Source organism: Rhinolophus ferrumequinum, chromosome 3 (assembly GCF_004115265.2).
Source record: "Rhinolophus ferrumequinum isolate MPI-CBG mRhiFer1 chromosome 3, mRhiFer1_v1.p, whole genome shotgun sequence".
Lineage (NCBI taxonomy): Eukaryota > Metazoa > Chordata > Mammalia > Chiroptera > Rhinolophidae > Rhinolophus > Rhinolophus ferrumequinum.
In genome coordinates this window covers 90084947-90098318 of record NC_046286.1, presented here as the reverse complement: position 1 = coordinate 90098318, position 13372 = coordinate 90084947, and the positions used below count along the sequence as shown (strand labels likewise).

Genomic DNA, 13372 nt, shown 5'->3' with positions numbered 1-13372 from the left:
AACACCTTTACATACCCGTAGGCCATTTGTATTTGCACTTTGAAGAAATATGTATTCAGGTCCTTAACCCATTTTTTAATTAGGTTATTTGGTGGGTTTTGTTTGTTTGTTTGCTATTGAGTTGTTTGTGTTGCTTATGTATTTTGGATATTAACGTTTTATCAGATATAGGGTTTGCAAATATTTTCTCCTATTCTATAGGTTTCTTTCTTACTCTGTTGATTGTTTCCTTTGCTGTGCAGAAACTTTTTAGTGTGATGCACTCACATTTGAAAAAAACCACAAATCTCATTGTCTAGTTTTGCTTTATTGTCTGTTCTTTTGGTGTCATATCCAAAAAACTCACTTCCTGGACCAATGTCAAGAAACTTTCCCCCCATGTTTTCATCTAGTTTTATAGTTTCAGGTTTTATGTTTAATTATTTAGTCCATTTTGAGTTGGTTTTTAAATATGGTCTGAGAGAAGGGCCCAGTTTAATTCTTCTCCATGTGGGTATCCAGTTTTCCTAACAGCATTATAAGAAACTGTATGAGCTGTTTATGTTCCTTATATATTTTGGATATTAACCTCTTATCAGGTATAGGGTTTGCAAATATCTTCTCCTATTCAGTAGGTTTCTTTCTTATTCTGTTGATTGTTTCCTTTGCTGTGCAGAAACTTTTTAGTTTGATGCAATCCCATTAAAAAAAACACACACACAAATCTCATAGCTTAGTTTTGCTTTATTGTCTGTTCTTTTGGTGTCATATCCAAAAAAATCACTTCCCAGACCAATGTCAAGAAGCTTTTCCCCCATGTTTTCAATCTAGTTTTAGTTTCAGGTTTTACGTTTAATTATTTAGTCCATTTTGAGTTGGTTTTTAAATATGCTGTGAGAGAAGGGCCCAGTTTAATTCTTCTCCATGTGGATATCCAGTTTTCCCAACAGTGTTAAAAAGACTGTATATTCCTCATGTGTGTTCTTAGCACCCTTGACAAAGATCAGTTAATCGTGAATGCGTGGATTTATTTCTGGGTTCTCTATTCTGTTACATTGGTCTATATGTCTTTTTTTATGCCAGTACCATACTGTTTGGATATATTTTGTAATATATTTTAAAATCAGGAAATGTGATGCCCCCAGCTTTGTTTTTCAAGATTGAGATTACATATACTTGTTGTATTATTATATAATTATTCTTATATGTTATTATTAGTTTGTTGTTGTTTATCTGAGATTTTTCTTGTTGAAGGCATTTATCACTGTTAATCGCTATGGCTGTCTCTCTTAGAACTACTTTTGCTGCATCCCATAAATTTTGGTATGTTGTATTTCCATTTTCATTTGTCTCAAGGTATTTTTTTTATTATTTCTCTTTTAATTTTTTCTTTGACCCATTTGTCTTCAGGAGCATGTTATTTAATCTCTAGTATTTGTAAATATTTCAGTTTTCTTCTTGTAATTGATTTCTAGTTTCACACCATTTTGGTCAGAGAAGATGCTTGAAATGGTTTCAATCTTCTTAAATTTATTAAAACTTGTTTTGTGGCCTAACATATGATCTATCCTGGAGAATGTTTCATACGCACTTGAGGAGAATGTGTATTCTTTTGGTCTAACGTGTCATCTAAGGCTGGTGGTTCTTTATTGATTTTCTGCCTGGATAATCTATCCATCGATGTAAGTGGATTATTAAAGTTCCCCTACTATTATTATGCTTCCTTCTATTTCTTCCTCTAGGGCTCTTAATATTTGATTTATATATTTATGTGGTCCTATGTTGGGTACATAAATATTTACAAATGTTATATCCCTTTATTGGATTGATCCCTTTATCTTTATGTAATGTTCTTCTTTGTCTCTTATTACAATCTTTGTTTTAAAGTCTATATTGTCTGATATAAGTATAGCTACCTCAGCTGTCTTTTGGTTTCCGTTAGCATAGAATATCTTTTTCCATCCCTTCACTTTCAGGCTGTGTGTTTCTTTACATCTGAAGTGAGTCTCTGTTAGGCAGCATACAAATGGGTGTTGTTTTTTTAATCCATTCAGCCACTCTACATCTTTTAATAGGAGAATTTAGTGCAGTTACATTTAAAGTTATTATTGATATATATGTACTTATTGTTATTTTGTTAATTGTTTTCTGGCATTTTGTAGTTCCTCTCTATTTCTTCTTTTGTTCTCTTCCTTTGTGATTGGATGACTTTCTTTAGCTTCATGCTTAGATGCCTTTCTCTTTATCTTTATGTATCTACTGTAGGTTTCTGCTTTGTGGTTAGCAGCAGGCTTACAAATAACAATTTATATCTATAACAATCTATTGCAAGTATTGACAAAAACTTAAGTTTGATTGCATTCTAAAGCTCTACATTTTTCTCTCCCCGACACATTTTATGTTTTTGATGTCACATCTTACATTGTTTTATCGTGTATCCCTTAACTAATTATTGTAGTTACAGTCCTTTATCTGATTTGTCTTTTGCAAATATTTTCTCCCAGTCTGTGGTTTGTCTCCTCTTTTGATATTATAGTTTTCAGAGCAGAAGATTTCAATTTCAATGATGTCGAGCTTATCAATTATTTCTTTCATGGATCATGGCTTTGATGTTGTATCTAAAACATTATCACCATATACAAGGTCATATAGATTTTCTCCTATGTTGTCCTCTAGGAGTTTAATAGTTTTACATTTTATATTAGGTCTGTAATCCATTTTAAGTTAATTTCTCTAAGAGTAGTTTTGTTATTTAGAAGGTATGAAATGGGTTTCCAGGATTGGAGCCCCAGCTTATAACATTGTTGCTATAGAAAATAAGGGTTTGATTTATATGAGCTTGCTTTATATGAGCTTGCTTTTTAATCAATTAGGTCATAAACTGGAGATCATCTGCTCGAGTGGTTCCCAAATATCTATCTTTAAATTTGTTTCATTAGAGTTACCTGGGATGGTTGGATAGTTTGGTTTGTTTTTAACAAGATAAATCTCAGGAGCTAATAGTCGAGATGGGGCTGTTATGGCCTATGTACACAATTGATCATTATCTGGTACTACTGCATAATATGTAAGGTATGTAAGCATTTAAGTTTATTTAAGGGCCTAAAGAGGAATTCAGAAACTTAACAGGTTTTAGGGGTGGCCAGTTAGCTCAGTTGGTTAGAGCGTGGTGCTAATAACACCAAGGTTGGCGGTTTGATCTCCGCATGGGCCACTGTGAACTGTGTGCCCTCCTTAAAAAAAAAAAAAAAAGTAGAAACTTAACAGGGTTTAAAGAAAGTGGAACTGAGATCTAATTTCGCCATTGTCCTAAGACTTGACCTAAACAATACACCAAGGCTGATACCTGAACATGGAGCTGCCTTTCTAGTGGATGGAAGCTTTGGGAAGGTTCTTTATTCTCTGGCAATCATCATTGTATTCTATTGTTGTATGACTAAGCTTCCTTGAGATTTTAGACTCATTCTCAAAGTGTTACATCACTGTTTTTGTACTTTAAAATGACACATGATAGAGATCCTTAAAATATTCAAAAAAACATTTTACTTGTATTTTTCTCAAAACTGCAGAATAAATATTACTTAAGTCATAAGCATCAGGTGACTCATCTACAAATTCCTATTCCTTAATACAGAAGCCATACTGACAAAATTAGTTGGAAAACAATGTCAGTAGAAAAAGTAATATTTGGGAATGGAGGCAGGGGAGGGTGGGGAGGAGATCCATGATACAGATTATGTTACCTTCATTGAGAAACACTGCATATAATCTCACATCTTTCTTTACCCAACAGACTCAGCTTCAATTTTATCCTTGTTTGTACCTAATTTACAAGGATTGCTTTATTAACATCCAAAACAAACACTTAGAAAGAAATGGTGAACTCCCTTCTCCTTATGTCATAAATTCATGTTCGATGCAACATTCTGGGTAGAGATTACAAATTTTGCTTTGCAAATTATGAGATGCAGAAGGGACACAGATTGAGTTTTCAGTTTGCAGGCTAAGCTTGCAGCAGGGGAGACAGAACAAACTATAGACTTTGAAACAAGGAACCACACAAGGAAGCAAGTGGTCTGACTGCCATTACATTTGCAATTCTAAGAAGAATCAGCTGAACTCTATCGACACTGAGTCATTCACTGATTGGTTTATATGCAATCAATTAACTCCTACTTGTGGAATACTATTAGATCATTAGCATCCAATAGGTGGATGAACTCAGAGTTGTCAGGGTGAACAGGTATTTCACAGATGGGTGCTTCCAGGGAGCTAAGGTGCAAAAATGAACAATGTTTCCTAAAATTAGCTCTGGTGATTTTAAGATTGAAAAACGTTACTCCATAGGGAAGTTTTTCAAAGACTATATTGGGCACTTTGCAAATACAGGATTGAACATTCCACTGGGAAATTCAAGAGGACGAATTTTGTTTAATTGTAACAGCTGAATGATAGTGTACAGAATTCCATCTCTGTAGTTGAAATTACATCTCCAAACACAACTGGATCTGTAGTTTAACATTTTGCACGGAATAACAATAATTATATCTAAAGATTAATTACCCCAATCAAGGTGAACAAAGATGAAATGATGCTGTACTTAATTTTTTAAATATTTCTGCCTGGCACCAGCTGGACTCAGTGCAACTGTGAGCTTAAATCTCTATTCCAATGGTGAGAAGTGACAAACTATCAAAGATAACCTTTTACAGCACAATATACGTTTAAATACTGAGTTTCAATTACACTTCCAAAATAAAGGCTCCATTATGTCTTGTACTTAGTAAAATTATCAGTTCTCCATGGCAGAGGAACTCTGTTTGCCCACGGCTCCAGCAATGAACGTTACTTTTTCAACTTCCCTCGTGAAGCCGTGGATAAGGTAACTAATTTCCATCGAATTTTATAGGGTTTAGTTTGTGTAAATGGCTTCTTTCAGACTACTATCTTAGAGGTCTATGATGAAGTTCTGTGCAAAGTAGGGTATGGGCTGTCTCTAGAATGTCTCCGCCAACTACAACGGATGTTCTCTTAGGCAAAAACCTACTTCTGTGCTTCTGTGTGATTACACAAGCCAAGACGCCCCTCCACAGCATAAGGCTGAGTCCTCAGGAGGTAGTCGTTAATCACTGAGTGACCGCTGTTTCCTGGGGATTATTTTACAGGCTCTTGGCCCTGAAGCCTGTCCGAGTTATCCCAAAGTTAACTAAGCATCAACCTACTACCTCCATGAGAAAAAGGATACCTCTCAGTGAAGACAAAAAAGACAACGTATTTGAAGGCCACCTTCAGTATAATACATGTAGTTTTGTTCTCAACTTAAAAAATTTACTATTTCCCTGGAAAGTCTTTTTAAAATAATTTTTTTGAGGAAGACAAGCTTCACCCGTACTAATGAATGGCTGCTTTCTAGAAGCAAGAAAAGCCGTGCGTTCGCAGAATTTTCTTCTGCCTTTTTATTAAGGCCACAAACGAAACCCATCACTCCTGCACGGGAACCCCGCCCCTTCAGCGGGGAAGCCGCCTGTATTTAATATCTGCTTAGAGCCCGCCTCCTCTTTAGAGGTTCCAGCCAATCCTGTAGTCTCTAAAGCCGTGGACAGAGCTATCGCGAGATTCCAACTGCATCCACTCGTGGCCTTTAACCGTGTGGACTTGCGTAGAAGAGGCTCTTGAAGCCACCGCCGGAGAAAGGGGGCGGGGCAACTCGACGTGCGCGTTCACCTTGACCCCACGCTCCAGAGCGCGCCCTGCAGCTAGGAGCTGAGGTTTCTGGGTCCCCCGGGAACCCCAACACAAACCAGCGTAAAGCGCGCGAGCCCACCTCAGGTGGATATTCGGTGGGTGGCGACTGCGTGCCCGGGACCTGCGGGAGCATTAGAGGGCCTTGGTGCGGAGACGCTCAAGAGGCTTGGAGAACTAGTCTAGGTAGGCGCTCGGGTGATGGAGGGTCAGGGGTCAGAGGTCGGGTATGGGAGACAACTCCGGACCGAGACTGAGGTCTCAGGGAAGGAGGACTTGGTTGTTCTGGGGCCCGGGAATCTAAAGGGCTGCGAGTGAGCCGCAGCACAAGTCTCCCCGACCCTTCCCCATCCCAGACGGGCGGGCCCTCGGACTGCCACGGCTCCTCCGGGAGAAGGTGGGGTCGTGGGAAAGGAGGACGTGCTTCTCCCCGGGGGCTGGGCCGGCGATGTTTTGTTGGAGCGTCGGAGAGGCTATTGTCGTGCTCCTCGGCCTCGCGGTAGCTTGTTTGCCCGGCCTGTTGGGAGCGATCCGTCGCTGACAGCTCTGCTCTGACTTCTGGAACCGCTTTTGGGTCGTTTCAGAAGAAAATTGAGTGGGTATCACCATTCGCAGCAGATAACGCCCCTGCAAGCTGGAAATGGGCAGCTTCCTAGTTTGGTGCGCGAGGTTGTAATGCAGTAAAAGGGGAGGCCGAGGCTTCTAAGTTAGTCTGAAAGTTCTCAGTTACCTTTGGAGTCAGATGAATTACGTTTGCATTCAAAACCACCCTTGCACGTTTTGACTCCATGGTGGTGGCTAGGTTTATGAACGAACGTGTGTTATCTGATGATTGACGGTCACCGTCAGATACACAATATCATTAAATCATGACTATTAAGCTTGTAGCCCTTAAGCTTGTGTCTTTTTTCTAAGTGATTTGACATTAGGCACGGGGTAGAAATACTAGATGTTTTGTGTTTTCCAACTTGTTTTTAAATTAACTTGAGGCTATGACTGAACAAAATAAAATAATTTTAAGTCATTTCTGTTGGGTGATAGCAAGAATGGTGAACTTCCCATGAATAGAAATGATCCAGGAGCTCTGTATTGTCACCAAAAAGACTAGTTGGTTTATGATCTGTAACTGCTGGAAACAGCAAATGTGAGCAGTAGTGCGATAAGTGTGCCTTTATTACTTAGCCTGTACTTCCTAGAGCTTTGCAGGACCAGTTAGTAAGTTGGCAGTTGAAAATAAAATAGTTTACTTTTGAAAGATTATGTAATATATATATATTTTAAAAGTATAAAAAGTATACACATTTTAAGAAAGGAAAACTATTAAAATTGTAATATTTAATATATACTGATGACAAAAGATGAATACAAGTCATGTGTGACTTCTGCAATTACAAGAGGTGCTCAAAGTGGTTACCATCAGCATCCAGACACTTCTGTTGACGGCGAACTGTTTGAGCAATGTTGACCAAAGTGTCCACTTGTATACATTTTTGGCATCCCTGATATATATGTATGTATGTATGTATGTATTTATATATTTTTTTCCTTTTTGCTCAGCTGTACTTTTTGCTCAGCCTAAAAGAACTGTACTTTTAGAATTATTAAAATAAATCTTTTATAAAGAGTTTAGGTTAGAAAGATTTAGAGGAAATAGAATTTGCTGGTGAAGAAGCTTATGAGGGCATGTTTCAAGTTTTTGTGACTAACGTATTTTAGGGTTCAACAGATGAAAATACTCTCCTGCTGGAGTTACCACAATGGAAAAGGATTGTGGTACTGCTAGATCATTGAAAGTTTTATGTAATGATTGGGCTTCGCTTACATAGGGCTCACGTTGGATGTATACATGTAAATGTATACTCCTGTTGCTTTTAATAGCCCAAGCCCGAGTCTACCATGGATTTGTAATTCAGGGTTTGTGCTTTTAATAAGGAGATTATGGTTTGGTGGGGGAAAAAACCTAAATTTAAGTTTAATTGAAAATCATTTGTTGTGTTATCTTATTAACTTTACCATTTTGTGTTTATTTTTCTAGCAATCTGTCTTTGTTTTCTATTAAAGGTACAGGTCAGTCAGTTTTGTCTGTCTCATTCTGGGCCAGAAATAATAAAGAATAGTTTCACGTTACCTGCAGTCTTCTAGAATGTGGTTAAGAGACTCTTGTCCAAAAAGAAATGTGAGTAAAGTACTCTTAGGTCTTTAAACAAAGGGAGGATATTCACGGAGTTAGAGTCTTTGTTTCACCTTATTTTGTATATCATTTCCATCCTGGCACTGACTTGGCATTGGAGGTACAGTGTTGAATAGGATACTATTCCTGCCCAGCCTTCAAGTGTTTCATTAGTCAAACGGTTAAGTAGCAGTTGAGATCAAGGAGGAGAAGCCCTGAACTAAGCAGGCCTGGTTATGGAGGGTTTGGGGACGACGAGCAGGACAGTAACAGTCAGCAAAGTGTGAAAGAGCATTCCAAGCAAAAGGCTTTTCACATTGAAATGCAGGATGGTCCACATGTGGTCCATACAGACCACTGCATATAATTACATTTTACACAGACACTGATAGTTAAGAGGGAGGAAGAAGTAGAGCCATCAAATGTGGGATTTATATGGTATGAAGAAAACTGGGAGAAGGATTTGGTATGTGATTCGAGATATACCAGTAGCTGCCAATTAACATGGTTATAAGTAGCTTTGATGAAATAATATCCTTTTTTTGGTTCAAGAAATTATCCCTGGAGAGAGATCCGTTAGGAACAGAGTCAACCAAAATGAGTTTTGTTTTTTTTTTTGGTTGGTTGGTTTTGTTTTGTTTTGTTTTTTTGAGTAACGAGTGGTAGTACTTGGGCATCGGGATTTTTAAAAGTTCCCACAGGTGATTCTAATGTGCAGTCAAGTTTGAGATACACTGATCTATCGCCTCCCATCCTGCCACATAAAGTTTGGTTATTGTAAAACATCGTTTATAGGATCATCAAATGACAATAATAGCAATTACCACCTACTGAATATATGCTAAATTTCTGTTACTGTGAAATTATACTTTATTCTTAAGCACAATTCTGCTATCATCCCTGTTTTAGAAATGAGAAAACTGGCACAAAGAGGTTAGGTAACTATTTCGGTGCCACACAGTTAGCTATTGCCGAAGCTAGAATTAGAATCCTCTCCTGTAAGCCACGTTGCTTTGCAGATGTGAGGCTCTATAGCGAGTTGCTTTTTGGGGTTTTAGAGTTAATGATCCCATAATTACCGTGTTATTGATATTATGGTTGGTGTGATAGATTGTGTAACTGGCCCAGTTCCCTCCCCACCCCCTACCTCACATCTACTCTCTTTGCCATCAGCAGCTCCACCCAGTAATGAAGCTAATACATTTTCTCACCTCTTGACTTCGGTTCATCCATGTGACTTACTTTGGCCCATGGAAACTTAGTGGTTTTGCATGACCAAGGTCTTTGAAAAGTACATGTGTGATTGGATTTGCATGCTTTCACCTCAGCCATCAGCAATAGGAATATACGAGGTGTGACAATTCGTGAACTTGTTGCAACGATGTTGCTAGCATTTTCTGGTACCAGAGGAATTATTCATTATGAATTTGTACCAAATGGACAAACAGTTAACCAAGCGTACTATTTGAAAGTGCTGAAAAGGCTGCATGAGAAAGTTAGACGACCTGAACTTTTTACCAACAATTCATGGCTCTTGCATCTCGACAAAGCTCACACATTGCTGTCTGTGAGAGAATTTTTAGCCAGTAAACAACTGTATTGGAACACCCTCCATACTCACCTGATCGGCCCGCAATGACTTCTTTCTTTACCCAAAAATAAAGGAAATATTGAAAGGAAGACATTTTCATGACATTCAGGACATGGAGGTTAATACGATGACCAGCTCTGATGGCCATTCCAGAAAAAGAGTTCCAAAATTGCTTTGAAGGGTGGACTAGGCGCTGGCGTTGGTGCATAGCTTCCCAAGGGGAATACTTTGAAGGTGATCGTAGTGATACTCAGAAATGAGGTATGTAGCACTTTCTCTAGGATGTTTGCGAACTTGTCTGATCTCCTATGTGTGTTGCTTTGCGGGTCCCAGGGGGAGGATGACAGCCACATTAAGCCTGCCGCTCCAGAAACCAGCCCAGATCAGCCAGCCCTCAGCTATCCTGTAGATCTGTGAGAATAAAGGATTGCTTTCTCAAGACGTTGAGCTTCAGGGTGGTGTTATATAGCATATCTGTGCCTGTAGTTAACCAGTAAGCTGATATAGCCTAACTGCTCAAAGTTCCTTTGCAGATGTGAGGCTCTGTAGCTCACATCATTCCAGCAGAATGACCAAATTCCGGTATGCTAGCCTGTGTTCTGAGGAGAACTGGACATAGATAAATACTTAGGTTATTAGGGCCTTCCTAGAATAATAGAAGTATTATTCTTCCTAGTTAAGAGAGAAGATAAGATGCTTGAATACTCATAGTTAACTGTCCTTAGGGATTGATTATAGTCTATCACCTGCGCATTCATGAACCAGGCACTGGCTAGGCAATGGAACTCTCATGATTGACTTAGGCCAGCACTGTTTGCTAGACTTCTAGCACTTTTGAGAATGTTCTATATTTGCACTCATACAGTAACCATACAGCTATCGAGCATCTAAAGTGTGGCTAGTGAGCCTGAGGAGCTGGGTGTATAATATTATTTAGTCTTATTTAAATAGCCACATGGAGCTAGTGGCAACCTTATGGGACTATACAGAGAGAAACAGCCTCCTCGGGGCTGCCAAGGAAACCACCCTTCTTTTAAATCACAAGTCCACCATGTTCCTAAATAAAGGAAAGGTTCTGTCAGCAAGAGCAAGGGAGTGGGGTAGATCTTAGGTACGTAAGAAATACTACATCAGTTTCTTTTATGGTTATTGTTCTACTCAGATTTTGTATGTCTTCGGTCAGTTTTATTCATTTATATTTTTTAGTAAACTACCCATTTTATCTTAGATTTTTCAAGTTTATTCGAATAAAACTATTTTTAATATTCTTTTATAATTTTTAAGTCCCTCCTTCACCTGTTTTTTCTTTTTAAATCAGATTTATTATAGTGTAATTTGTATATAATCAAACTCAACAATTTTAAGTGCACAATTTGATGAGTTTTAACAAATGCATGCAATCATGTAATCATCAGTAGAACATTTCTGTCACCCCAAAGTTTTCCCTGCAGCTCCTTTGCTGTCAATCACCTCTTCCCACTTCCTGGGCCCAAGTAACCACCAATCTGCTTCCTATCACTAGATTTTTGACTTTTCTAGAATTTCATGTGAATAGGATAATACAGTATGTAGTCTTTCACATCTGGCTTCCTTCACTTATCATAGTGCTTTAAAAATTCATCCATGTTGTATGTTGTATCAGTAGTTTATCATGGAGTAGTATTCCATTTGTTCATTCACTGGGTGATGGACATTTGGGTTTCCAGTTTTTGGCTTTTATTAATAAGACTGCTATTAACATTCAAATTTAAGTCTTTTTGTGAATCTATGTTTTTATTTCTCTTCAGTCAATAACAAGGAGTGGCATAACCAGGCTGTGCAGCAAATGTATAATTAATTTTATAAGAAATTGACAAACTTTTCCTGTTGGAATGATTGAGAGTTCAGTTCTGGTTGCTCTGCATCTTCAGTCTTTTAAATTTTAACCATTCTAGTGGATTTGTAATTTCTCATAGTACTTTGTGGGTTGAATTTGCCGTTAATGACTGATGATAGTGAAGAATTTTCATATGCTTACTTGCCACTTAAAGATCAGCTTTGCTGAAGTGTCAAATTTTTGTCCATTTTTTAATAAGGTTTTTGTCTTACTATTGATTTACGAGAGTTCTTTATATATTCCACATATAAATCCTTCCTCAGATAACAGTATGTTATCTCCCTGGGAGTTTAATGATGTTGATTGATTGTATTACAAAGTCCTATTTAGATTGCTACATTTGTTTCCTTTGGTGAAAGTTTGTCTTTGTTGATTTATTTTACTGTTGGAGTAAAATAATGTTTGATTGTTGATTGTGAGCTCATCTTTACAGGTCAGATTCCCAGTTTCACCTTTCATTGTTTCCGCTTATACAATTTGCTTAAGGGGAGGGTCAAAAGCAGCTGCCTGGACCCGGTTTATACTGTATTCAGTGATAATGGGGGAAACCTCTCTGTAGGCAGAGTCCATTGTCATGTGCTTTTTCTTCTGTACTCAGTAACAAAGGATATCTTTTCAGTTTAGGCACTGTTCTCCCCAAAATAGATACCCCCACTATAGCAGCCTTGCTTTTGTCAGAAATAGGGAGGTAAGGGCCCGCCAGTTCCCACTTTATTGTTCCATTGTTAGCTACAGAGGGTGCCAAAAAAAAATGTATACACATTTTAAGAAAGGAAAAAACTATATTAAAATTGTAATATAATGAATGACGCTAACATTCATTTGATTAACGCCATCTTTTGAGGGAATGTCATACTACACATTGCTACGTAATTCAGTTCAACTTCAAATGTAATACATAGATAACATTTCTTAAAATGTGTATACATTGTTTTGAATCCCCCCCCCCACCGTATGTTTGTAGCTCTGGACCCACTTTGGGCTCTACTATCGCTCTGCCACCACTGAACATGGAAGCCCGATTGGTGACACTCCCATCCTTTGTCCTAATACATTTACGCCATCACTTAGCTTTTCAGTCGGATGCCCTCTGTATTCTTCTGTAGGAATGCCTCAGAATTTCTGGTCAACTGAGATTTCCCACGTACTGTTTTTATTTTGTTGTTTTAAGCAGGGCTGTGAATTTCTGAATTGTTTTTTTTAAAACATGTTTCTCATTCTTTCCTAGATTTGGAGCAGAGTAGTTAGAGATGAGGGATTAGTCCGGGAGAGGGGTGTAGACTGCGCTCGTGTGCTCAGTTTGAAGAAACCAAAACACAGTTTATTGTCTGTCCTGAATTAGAGACCACGATCTGATTTATACTTATTTTGTATCCTCTCTTAAAATACAGCACAGTGTTGAGTACATAATGGGAGTCAGCGATACCTTATTGGATTTTATTAAAAAGTAGGAATATTTCTTGAAGCTAAGCTAATTTTTAATTATTTATACATCCATTTTTTTTCAGCTACATGGTTGAATTAGGTTGAAATAGGCACCAACCATCATTATGACTTTATGATTTATCTCTGAGTTATTCTGTGTTTCATACAGGAATTGGCTATTATTTTGGGAAAAGTGTAGTTTGGGGCCTACCATGTATAAGCGGTTTCAGACTAGTGTACTCTATTGAGATAACAAAACTTTCTTTTCCTTTTTTCCCTACATTTTTTTCTTCTCATACTTCCATTATTGTCTCTGCTCCATTTCCCCTGGTTGCCATCGCCACCTTATTCCTTTCCCAGCTATCCTTCTTTTCCTTTTTATCTGCTAATCCACAAAAAGAAATATATTTCTATATTTTCATCTTCCTCTTTTGAAAAAGAAGATATATTTGTAGGGATTTTAAAGCTATGTATGGGTCAAGTGAAGTTTTGTTAACTGTTGGGGATTTTAAAACAAAATTAAAATTTTGTAGTGATGATAGGAGTATATATATTAGTAAAACTCTTCAAATATGTGTTTCTAGGATAT

At 37.8% G+C, this 13372-nt stretch overlaps 1 protein-coding gene across 2 annotated transcripts in view; it reads left to right on the top strand.

Annotated features, from left to right (window-relative positions):
* Nucleotides 1–5684: 5684 nt before the first annotated feature.
* Nucleotides 5685–13372, top strand: part of SHPRH (SNF2 histone linker PHD RING helicase) — a 77115-nt gene continuing 69427 nt past the window's right edge. For both annotated transcript variants that reach the window (XM_033098980.1, XM_033098971.1), the window contains exon 1: nt 5685–5907. The gene's annotated coding sequence lies outside the window, so the exon portion shown is untranslated. The remainder of the gene's footprint in view (nt 5908–13372) is intronic.